This window comes from Hylaeus anthracinus, unplaced genomic scaffold (assembly GCF_026225885.1).
Source record: "Hylaeus anthracinus isolate JK02 unplaced genomic scaffold, UHH_iyHylAnth1.0_haploid 0, whole genome shotgun sequence".
Taxonomy (NCBI): Eukaryota; Metazoa; Arthropoda; class Insecta; order Hymenoptera; family Colletidae; genus Hylaeus; species Hylaeus anthracinus.
Window position 1 is genome coordinate 1,756,945 of NW_026533254.1, and position 12,512 is coordinate 1,769,456.

The following is a 12,512-nucleotide window of genomic DNA, read 5'->3' on the forward strand; positions in this document are numbered from 1 at the left end:
ATTCTAATAAACGGAAATAAGATTGTGTTTCTTTGATACAGGTATTTGTTTCGGGTTGGATATAAGTAGTATATATTATTTTCGTCATGCTAAAAATATTTAACGATTTATTTTCCCCATGAATGCTTTAAAAGATGTAAAGGGGAAATGCATTTGTCAAAATTATACGATGATAGACGTTAAAAACACTGTTTATTCTTGGTAACGCAAAAGTCTACTCCTAATAATTGAAACGAGGATATCCTCGGGATAAGACAATGTAATAAAATGTTGTCAAATTGAAACGACGTATTTCGGGTCATCAATTCAAGCGAAACAACCTAGAAGTAATAATAGATGTTCGTAAGCTTCGAAGCCCTCACTTACTCCAGGTTTCACAGAACTTGCATATGAACTTTACTCTCATTGCTGAAAAGTTTAAAATGGTACAAGACTGGATTGTCGAACATGACAATAATGCCAAGTGGTGATCAAGGGGTGATTAGCTCCTAACTTTAACGATGTAACGATTTTAAAACGACCATCACAATCTCCATCGACTCAAGTCGACTCAATTCAACCATTTAAATTTTAAATATGACATGGAAATATTTATAAAACATTTCCTACTCTTGTGATTAAATTCTTTTCGTATACATAGAGTTTATCTAGATAATCTTCGTTAGTGAAGGAAGATTACATGGACATCGGACAAAGTGAATCAGAATAAAATATGAAAATACTGGGAGCTCTCAACCTCATATCTAGAAACACCATATAACACCACTTTATATATATATAGCGACTCTGAGTGTAATAAAAGCTATAATGAACTTAAATGAAAAAAAAATAATTACAAATCATCAAAAATATCCTGGAAAAGTACACCAAGCATACAAATAAAAACAAAAACATAACTGTTACCTGGGTACCTTTCCACCAAGGCATAACTGACAACGAAAAAGTAAATGTTATTGCAAGAGAAGTGGCAGCAACAATGATACGAAATAAAGAAATACCAGTCCCGTACCAAGACTTTATAAAGACATTATACAGATACAACATACATCGAAAAAGGAATGGAATAAAATATGGAACAACAAACGAACAAAAACTCACAATGTAACACGCGATTTTTACCAATCAGTACCTCAAAGTGTTACAACCAGGGAAGATAAAATAATAATGACTAGATTGAGAACTGGATACTCAAAAATCACACGTGAACATCTACTAAAGAAAATTAACCCTCCCCACTGCCACTCCTGTAGTAAGGAAATTACAATTTACCATCTATTGTACGAGTGCAGAAGATTTGAGCTATAGAGAAGGAAGTACAACCTGAACTCAAAAACATGTATAAAACACCATAAACTATCTCAAAGACACTAAACTCTACAATAGTACATAGTGACATTAATCGAACAGAAATTTAATTACATCCGTCGCCAATTACCAGGCAGTAGATGCGACGAAAAATAAAACTAAATAAAAAAAAAAAAATACAAAAATGTAAAAAATTCGTTCAGCCCTTGCATTCGGACAGCAGAGTGAAAAAGTCTGCCTGACCAGAAACTTTTACACTCCAGTATGTTCGACGCAGGCTAAAATAAGAACGAATAGAGGAAAGTTCGATGTCAAAGGATTCCGGAGGGTTGAACTGCGCAAGGTTGCCTGAAAGTTCAGCTTTCCAGTGGGAAGGTCAATTATACCGTCGATACTGAAACCCGAGTCCTTGGACAAGTATCATGGTCGCCGCGCCGGATAGAGATGCGATGGATCGAGTCGAAGGACGTCGTATTAATCGCGCGGGAGAAGTTGCATGAATCAGAGAAAGGTTGACGGGTGACAGAGAGAGAAAGAGATGAGGAGAGAATGATGGAGACTAACGTAAGACACGTGGACGCCCGTACGTCCAAACGTAAATGGAGAGGCGCGAAGGCAAGTCGGATAATGAGAATAAACGCCTAACGGTTAAGCACGGCCGCTCGTAACAACTGCTAGACACCCGATTCTGAATAATTCATCGAAAACGCACGCTCGATTAGGCAACCCCGCAACCACGGTCACCCTTCGGTGGATGCGTCTCGTCGCCCTCCGACACCCCAATCCTCTTTCTACAAGACGCCCGCGTCGCCTCCGCGACGACGACGCTGCATAGGCAAAAGAGCCTGCGAGTTTCGTCCCGACGATCTCTTCATTTTTTCAACTCTCAAATTTACAAACGACGATGTCGACTTTGCTCGTTTATCGCACTGTTCAAACTCTTACAGTGGCTGTAGAAAGTTTTCCGATCAATTTCCAAAAAAACTATGTGAAATTATAATTTATTAACTTCTTTTTTATAAACATCGATATTCTACATATTCTTGGGAATCTCTAGAATAGATACAGTACAACAAAAAATTAGTTATTTATATGAGTTGCAAAATCAACAAGAAAAAACAATATATCGATAGAAATATAGAAGCAATGAGCATTTGTACAATTGTTACATTTTTAAAACTTCATAAAAAGAAAAACAATTTTACAATAACCTATTGCTTCTATACGATTCTATACATTTTACAGTTACTTATTGCTTTTTCGTATCTTCTTGTTAATTTAAGAATATGTAGAATATCATTGATTATAAAAAAAGAAGTTGATAAAGTACAACTTCACACAAAAGTTTTTTGAGAAATTGATCGGTGTACGAATACATCCTACACCCTCTGTAGGTATATCAAAGGTCTTGCTGCTTATTTGATGGGATTACGAAGGAATACTATATTATGAACTTCCGCTACGATTCTACACGATTAGTAATGCAGAAAATACTATTCAATCTGGATCATTTGAAAGCAATTATACAAGAGGAACGATCCTATTGAAATTACAATCAAACGTGACAATTACTCATCTAATAGTAGCACTCATTGTCAGAGAGGGGTTGTCGTGCTCTTTTTCGAAAATATTGACGGAAATGCACCAGACGTACTGGACCGTCGACCCCGGCTGAAAATTGTCTAAGTCCCCACTCGTATTGGTATCAACACTAGTAACACATTCCCGACCTGCAGATATTTTACGTTTCTAATAAATAATAAAATTCTGAAGCTGGACATCGCAAATTGGTATCGTTAGGGCGAAGACAAAAATTACAAAATACGGTTTGAAATATCAATGTTGTAAATATGTAGTGTATAAAATAAAAAGATTTTCATAATTTTGTAAAAACCAGGAATAGAATTTGAATATAAATTCGGCCGCGAATGTGTTACATTAAAGTTGCTACGCTACTTTTCCGTTTATCGATGCTTTCAAGTTTAGGTTAAATTGTAGCGTAAAGAATAGAATAATGGCAATGTGTGCTAATTTTTTCAGAGTTGAATCATTTTCAAAACGAAGCACTAAGTAGTACACTAATTATTCTTCCTAATTTTTTAGATGTTTGTGGTGAAACTGATTCGCGTTTGTATCAGTGATGAAACCAATCGAGGTGATCGCCCTTCACGCTCGACAGAAACAGATTATCGCCCTCTTATCAAAACTTTGATAAAGCAAACAGAACGGAAAAGGAAACCGCAACCGTTTCGAATCCGATTAAACACTCATCAACTTTCCTCCGCGCATCGAGTTTTATACCCATGATATGATTTTATTAGTTTCTTCCGTTCTTTCATCCACCCCTACGCCTTTTCCAAGTTTCCCCTACTATTTCAGTAGTCTTGTCTTCGTGTCCTCTTTTTATTCTTTACAGCTTTTTCTGACATTTATTGCATCTATACTGCTTTATCGGAATGCTATCAACAACGTCATCTCTCTTTTTTTCAGATCCATCAGTCCTTTTCAAATTTCTCTGTACTGTTTTCAGTAGCGCTCTTCTTGTTTTCTATTCTTGTGCAATCTATATTACGCTAATCTTCCAATCGTTCAAACAAGGATAAAAGAAGGAAAGAAAGAAAGATGCTCTATCCTTGTTCGACTGATTGACGGACAGCATTAAATGTAATCGACAAAAGCATCTTAACACTTTATTTACCGGGAGCCTATTTATAGGCTTTTTAATTGCAGTATTTAGTTATTCGAATTTAGTTACTGTGCCTATGGTTGTCTACTCATAATTTTAAATTATGGGAAACAGACTTGGTTTTCAATGTACCTAGTGACAATAGGGAGGAATTATTGCCAGCCTAGATTGGCATATGCTACTGTAGAAAATTCTTTCTTGAATTAAAGACTGTTTCTAAATAGCCCGACAGATAAAGTGTTAAGAAGTTAGCGCGAATAGAACCAACACAGCAACGTGAGCCCCACTCTTCCCACGGCTTAGTTACGAGCGATACTGTAGTCGCACGACTGCCAGTTAGGACAAGGCGTTACATAGACAAGAATTTTATTTGTTTCTTAAAGTTGTTTATTTAATATATTTAGTTTGTCAGCTCGAATAACGATTGCCAATCGCCATACGGTCAAATTAAACTCTGGACGAGTCCATTTTCAAATTTTCCCCCTGTGGGGCGTGGGTCCCACCTTAGGAAATACTGCTCTAACAATTCACTGGTACTCTACTCTCTCGTTTCTACACTTCTACCCCATTCCTTCTCTTTCCTTCCTTGCATCTATGCAACTTCATCTCTCTACTAACACCTTCCCTTCTTTTCCCGCATCAGTCAGCCCCTTCCCCGTCTCCTGCTCTCAATTTCTTTCCATCTCGAATCTCCTGCGTTCTCTCGTTTCTCGCATTCCGCTTCATCCTTCTTTCCATCTTGCCTTCTTCCATCAAACGCCTCTCGCGCGCGTCTACTTTAAAATCACGCGCAGATCATCTAATTGCTACGAAATAAAATAAGGAAAAGGAGCTGGAACGCTATCGTTGCGCGACCCTCTTTTCCCCGATCGCGGAAACGCTCGCGAGACGTTATATAAACGCAGAGAATCGTCCATCGTTTATGCAATCCGTGTCGCCCTCTTCGTTCCTCTTCTCTTAATCGAGCCTTTTTTCCGCTGGCAAGCGTCACGCGACATTTCTGCCGGCAGGAATGCGTGCCCAGCGGCATTCCTTATTGACATTACGGAGGAATCGTCGAGGTCGTCAGGTTCGAGTACCACTCCCACAGGCTCGGAAACAGGTACGGAAGAGGCACGCGGCTCAGGACAGAACTACTATTGGCGTTGGTTGGAGAGGAAGCCTACCTTGGCGGACGCCGTTACTCGCGGAGGCAGTACCGAGTTTATCTGAACACGATCGACTGATCGACATGGGGAATCGGTTCGATGCTTGTATCGCAGGTTGTAGAAGTGGGTTAATAGAGACCCGTCTATGGACACGGCGAATCACTACGTAGAAGTAAAGCAAAGGTTTCGTCGAACAGGAGAGATGGAATGGATACGTCAGAATGGGTCTAAACACTTTCGTCAAATGTGGTTAGCATTCTTTTCTAAGTAATAGGAGAATCACAAACATATTTTCTCGAATGAATACAGCATTATTCGATACCTTACAGTAGTCGCGTTTCATTAATATTTACGCGAGCTTTTCTTGTATAAGATATAAATATAGACTCTTATCCATGAAATAGTGTTCGAATTAGAATAGTGTATTTCATCTATTCATGTCGAAGTTACGATCATTTGAAAATAACGACTTCTTATTTTTCGCTAGATGGACTTTCTACTTCATCGGCTTTCTTAAGAACTTTCTCATCATACTGGCAATAAATAATTGTAAATTTATAATTTCTCGATACCTAATAAAGCGATGGGTTATCAGTAATGTAGAAATCCAAGCTACCTTAAAATTGATTATTTGTTAACATTTCCTTTCCTTTCAATCCTATGTTGTACGTATCAAAATATATCTACGAAGGAATTAAGAGGGGAGGGTCAAGTAAAATTCAAAATTTTGACCTTTTTTTTGGTTTAGAAAATTAGTTTACCATTTGGAGAATGCGCTCCGACCATTTCAGCTAAAACTTCGAAGTCTAAGTGTATCTACAGAGTCATTAAAGTGATGCGCTCCGAACAGTACACGAAGGACTATTTTTAAATTCGGAAACTTTAAACGCATTTTTCTCAAAACACAAAATTTCGCGTGCCGTGCAATGTAGCTTAGAGATTTCTCAGCCGATTGCTATGAAACTTGGCACAAAATATTCCTCAAATTATTCTTCTTTGCATCAATCTAAAGGTTTTTATAAAAAATTGAAATAAAAAATGTTTTAATCATTTTTTTATAACAACACTTTTCTAACGTGGCGTGAAATTTAAAATTAAAAATCTTTTTTTTTTAATCTAGGTTGATGCAAAGCGTGTTACTATATTTTAACGAAAAATTGGTGGATCTTTTATTTCAAATAATTAGAGTGATCTGTGCGTTGCACGGCGTATTTTCGAGAAGTCAACTTCAAACAGCTGCTGTTTATTCATTTATAAATATTTTTACATACGACAAAATTATATAGATTACGTAGATGCTACAAAATAACAAGTAATTAGTTGTAAATAAATATATATTACGCACACTTCAAAAATAATTCGCGAAAAAGCGGTTTTTTACTTGACCCTCCCCCCTTAAAACGTCATAAATCACTGAATTTCTAGTATTTATTCATTTTTATTGTTCTAGAATATTAACAAGAAAAAAAAATTTCTAGTATTTATTCATTTTTATTGTTCTAGAATATTAACAAGAAAAAAAAATTACCTTCATTCGATAAATGGATGTCAAAGTAAACATACTCCTTTATTACGCTTGGTTTCAATCACACGATGAGAATTTCAACTAAAAACTAAGGCAAAAATTTACTACGTTTCTCCGCGAAAGAATCGCATCCAAGGCGACGAGCAGTTCGAAATGAATTCGTTTGACCCACACCTTTCGTCGTAGCTTCGTAATTTCTTCTAGGTCACGCGAACTTAATTAGCCACAGCCAATAGCACAATCGCATTATGGCGCTGGTGTATGTATATGCTCCCACGTTATTAACGATTGTTCTTGTCCTACGCTACGTAGCCCCCCTTCGAATAACCTTCTATGAGCCATTCCACGTCAAATTGCATAAGATTTGGCACCTAGGTCATCGATTTTGGGCGTCGGCCTAGTTCTCTCATTCTATAAAAGTGCAACGTTCAATGTTTTGAAACTGCAGCAAGTTAAAACAAAAATGTTTTTATAAATTAATTGTCACAGAAATATACTACAGAGAATACCCTTGGCTGGAAGATACAGCGGTACGAATTTTTGACAAAGGTTTGTTGCCAACAAACAAAAATTGTTTTATAGCATTAATGTTTTTAACGTAATCATCATCGAGGGGTACTATCCTGTTGAAAGACTTACTTTGTTTTCAACGTAATTCTACGTACCAAAACAAAATGTTTTCAAAACTTCTTGACAAATCTCATAGAACCTATGTTGTATTTGTTAGAGCATCACCATACCAAATTTGATAATACTCGAATAAACCACTCCTGAAGATATATAGCAAAACAGAGACCAACATACGGATATACCTGCACTTATCCACGCATACATTTCTCGACGCATCGGAGTGCCTCGAGCCTAAAAATGCATACAAAAACCGGTTGAAAAATTCAACATGCATGAACGAGGACATGTATGCATATTGATCTGTTATGCTTTAAATTTCAGAAGTGGTTTGGCATAAAATCGTAAAATTTGCTGTGCTGACTTTTATATACGAGCTATTAATTTTCGAAAATCTCTGTAGGGACATATTAACGTTTGTGCAGCTGAAAGAGAAGGTTGGCTAACTTGAACTCCTAAATTGTCATATTTCGAACCAGAGAAGTAGAAAATATTTTAGATGTACTTTTATATTCCCTTCAAAAAACTATCAAGAGTCTCGGGTAAAAAATCGATTAGTTTGTAAGTTACGAATTTTGTCCCAAATATAGTCCTCACAGTGTGCTGTGGGAAATTCCGTTTCGAAGTTCGAAGGTGAAAAAGCGAGTCGCCTGCGATCCAGCGGCTAAGAACGAGCTGGTATGCGCGGTTTTATCATTAAAGGAACGCCCGCAATGGGAACTTTCGTTGGCCGGAATAACGATCGAGATTCGAACGGCGGTGTTATTTCGAAATCACACGGTACATGAGTCTAATTGAACGACTTCCTGCGGCGTCGCGCTAACGGGGAACAGATTTCGGATCCGCGGGCGTAACTCGCGGCCGACGATTCGAAACTCCTCCGAAAACGAAGGACCGATTCGCCCGCGCGCTGCAAACTTTGAGATAGGAGCAAACAGAGCGAAACCCGGTGAAAAAGGGGGCGAGAGAGACCGGAGCACGAGCCGGGTTAAAGTTGGGGTGGGCGAAATACGCGGAGACAAAGATAGACATCGAAAAAAGGAAAACAGAACGAGAGGGAGGGAGAAAAGAGAGGTGAGAGAGGAGAAACGGAGTCGCTAGGTCGAGGTGGCGCGTAGGTGGAGAACGTCGAGGGTAGGAGACGATGGGGGTAGGGGGACGGTCGGTTGACAAGGGTGGGTGGCAAGAGAAGAAGTCCCCCGGAGCTCTCCTCCACCAACTTTATAATTCTTGCGACGCTTTTGGGGAATGAGATTGTCGGCGTTGGGGTAGGGGTATAAAGGGGAGGTTTAAGGTAGTCCGCTGGCGCCAGTGACGTCTGCCGAATAGCTGCTGACTTCCAGACTCCTGTAGTTTCGGCTAAGTGGTTCCCTTTTGCCCCACTTGAACGTCTGCACACCTTCCACCCGCACGTCGCACCTATCGACGCTGAGGAATCGCCGATTTATATCGACTCGCGGAATCGTCTGATTTACAGCCACTGGTCATCCAATTACGATTCACATGCAAGACTTTCACTTTTCTAACTACAACGCTGTATCGTAAATGGCAAATTGTCCTTTTTGCTGTTTAACCCTTTGCACTCGAAGCCATTTCGTTACAGAATGCGCAAACAGAAATCATGTCGTATTACATAATGTGTTAGGTTGGTAAGAAATTAATGTCGGTTTCTGAACTTTCGAACTTTGACACTGGGTTCTGGAATAACAGTTTACTTTATTCTATTTGCGTTCCAATATCATCTTACAGTGCCGATGTCGCGCTGCATGCTGATAGGTATGGTGTTGTTTTTACTGTTAATTTGTGCTCACTTCAAATTATTTACTTCGCAGTGGATACTTCGCAAGTTCGAGTAATGGCGCGTTTACACGCTCAAGCTATTTGCACAAACCGGCTTGGGCAAGCCAATTTGTGCAAATGAACTGAATGAAATATAGCCCTTCGTTCGTTCAGTTCAATTTGCACAATTGTGAAGTGAGGAACTCCGAAAAATGTAGTTTATTAACTTCTTTTTTTATAATCAATGATATTGTACATATTCTTGAAAATCTTTAAAATAGATATAGTCCAAACAACGAGTACTACTTAATGTAATTTGAGAAATTAACAAGAAGATACGAAAAATCGGCAGAAATGTAGAAGCAATAAGTAATTGTAAAATATATAGAATTGTATAGAAGCAATATGTTATTGTAAAATTGTATCTGAAATGAAAAATCTGGAAGAATGCGCACGCCTGAAATTGTAACTGAGGCTTGAACATCGTTTACACGCACCAATCTCAAGCCCAAACTCAAGTCGATTTTCTGTCAGGACAGATTTATCTCAAGCCAAATTTTTTGGCTAGCGCAAACTTCATGGCTGCGTTCACACGCTACGATTTACTTGTGGAAGCCAATTTGTGCAAATAACTTGAGCGTGTAAACGCACTCTAATATTCTTATATGAATATAAACTGGGTCATAAAGCTGCAACTGCGACTTGTAATATCAACGATGCATTTGGAGAAGATACCGTAAATGAACGCACGGTACAGCGTTGGTTCAAAAAATGTCCAAGTGGAGATGAGAGCCTCGAAGATGAAGATGGTCGCGAACGCTCTCCTCTTGTTGATAACGACCAATTGAAGCCACTGGTTAAAACTGATCCACGAACAACTGTTCGACAACTTGCACAGGAGTTGGGTGTAAGCCATCCAACAATTATTGACCACCAGAGACTGCTAAGAAAATCAATTTGGGTTGCACTTTACTTTGGCGGACCTACAATTTTTAATTTTTTTTTTTTACATAATCCTGTAGATTTCGGTAAGAAAAATCCGAAAGTGCTCGTTTTAAAGCGAGGAATCCACTTCAGAAGTTATGAGCGATTAAAAGTCGGCATTTTACCGTATTTGACTGACATTTTTCGACGCCATATTGCCTTATATTTATACCCTGTCGTTGAATTCCTAATAAAAGGGACTATCATTGTACACATTTCAAAAAGGGTTGGTCCATTTAAAAAAATGAAGGTGATCCTGATATCTTAAAAAAATGACATAAAAACAAAAATGTTTTTAACATCGTGCGAGCCGCATTCGACCATTCAACTTTGTCTTTATAATATTTGATGTATCTTTAAAAGTAACAAAGATATTTGAGGTGCTAACGTTAGGCGACTCACTCTGTGTACAACCTTGACTAAAACTGTTAATCTTTGTTACATAGTCAAGTAACGGTACATCGTATTAGTCTTCAATCATTCCACTGTCAGAATTTGACATTCGTGAGATAAAATGAAATCTTAAACAGTTCGATAAGATCTGTAAGATTTATGCTTGCGCAGCACATCTTATATAATTCTCTATAGTTTCTCGTCTTGTGGTACCACCCGCGTTTAATTTTTAAAGGAATCGCTAAGAATTTATCTTCATTTAAAGGGTTATCGGGAAAGAAAACGCGCGATAAACCCTAGAATAGAGTACTATCTCCGTAGATATGCTTTGACTAGTCCAATCAGAGACACAATTCGTACAAAGCACTAGACTGCGAATGGCTACGAAATTCGAGTCAAAAGCGGAGAAACCAAAACGAACAATGCGAAAGAACATCGATCCGGAACTGGCGGGAAACGGCATTCGTATTTCATACATCGAACAAATTGCAGAAATGCCGGAGGCGCTAATATGCCAGGGCGCTACAGAGGGGTAGTGTTTTTTTTCGCAACGTCCAGTGCTGAAAAATATTTTTCTGAAAGCTAATATCTATCTGAGCCGATATTCGCCCGTGTAAATACTATCTACGCTCGTAGAGACAACAAAAAAGGCTCTCGTGTTAGCCGAATCTACCAAAAAGTCCAGAAAAATGAATGTGCGCGTGGCCATGTGCTTCTACACATCAACATATTTTTCTGGCCAAGTAGGGAAGAGGTGGAACACACTTTGGAACCGATGACGATAACGCGTCCCCGATTAAACGAAAACTACGTTTTAACGAATAATTTCACTTGTCGATAAATAATTATTAGCGAGTGTAGATGAAAACACTTCGGTAGGGTTATGTTTACTTTATTTGTACATGTACGATTTCAGACGGCGTTAGGAGCGAACTGTCGAAAGAAAAGAAAAGGAGCCCAGGAAGGGCCTGCCAAAGAAAGGGCAACCTCGCGGTCCATGTTCTCTGAATAGATAGCGACACAGTTTACGTGTTGTGCTTCAACAATAATTAACTCTTTGGGGCACGGTGGGATTAAAAGCGTCCCATCTTTTTGATGGACCGTAATGCATGGTGAGACATTTTTAATCGAAATTTTGCAATAGCTGCATGTGTATTCTTAAAACTATAAATGTGATTTGAATATAGTGTTGGTAATTTTTGACCCTTCAGCTTACCGTTATTAATACAAATATAACAATTTTGTTTGATTTAAAACGCAATAAAATTCCTGTGCCACATGGGTCTACATATTTTATGACCTGAATTCCTGTGCCGCAAAGAGTTAACCCACAGAAGTGCGGCAAAAGATACGTATGCTACCTTTTATGTTCAGGGTGTCGGGATACCATTTCTACATTATGCGAAAAGAGTATACAAGAAAGTCTTTTTTCCTTTGTCACCCCTTACGCCCTTTATTTATTATATTTTATCTTTTGAAATAGAAAGTATTATTTATTTATACAATATCCATGAATTAATCGATAGAGAGGAAGTTAAGAATATTAAATACTTGTTTTGTTTTTCTAACAAGAAAGTCAAGAAATAGTCATGGATGAGGAATTAAGGGAGAAATACCTTTAGAGTCTTTAAAAGTAACAGATATTTTTTTTTTCTACAACATGTTTGGACAGTGTCTCTAGAATATCATTACAAATTGTTAGTTTTGTCTTCAAAGTCTCCTTCGGTACAAGCGAGTTCGACAAAATATAATATTTATTTAAAAATAAAAGATAGTTATCGCAATTACTGAGAAGGAAAGGTAAAAGTTAAAGTAGGGAATATAAAGTACTTTATTTAATTAGAACATATTAAAAATTAAATAATTGTGCTCTCAAATATACACATACTTCATATACTAATGTATCAATCTCAGAACTTCGAAACGAACGATTTTTAGATTAATATTAATTAGGATTTTTGCTGCAAGAATTTGATATTTTCTGATTATTTGATATTTCACCAAATACTTTCTCTCCACTTTTATATTTTAATAAAATACCTTATTTATTTTGGTCCACCGATCG

The 12,512-nt window shown here is 37.8% G+C and overlaps 1 protein-coding gene and 1 long non-coding RNA gene across 2 annotated transcripts in view; one reads left to right on the plus strand and one right to left on the minus strand.

Annotated features, from left to right (window-relative positions):
• The window catches only part of LOC128891386 (forkhead box protein O-like), a 317,193-nt gene that overhangs the window by 64,468 nt on the left and 240,213 nt on the right, over positions 1 to 12,512 (minus strand). The window lies entirely within an intron of this gene.
• Positions 4,351 to 5,762, plus strand: LOC128894267 (uncharacterized). The gene is made up of 2 exons (XR_008461492.1): positions 4,351 to 5,388; positions 5,627 to 5,762. It is a non-coding gene; the product is annotated as an uncharacterized LOC128894267 (long non-coding RNA).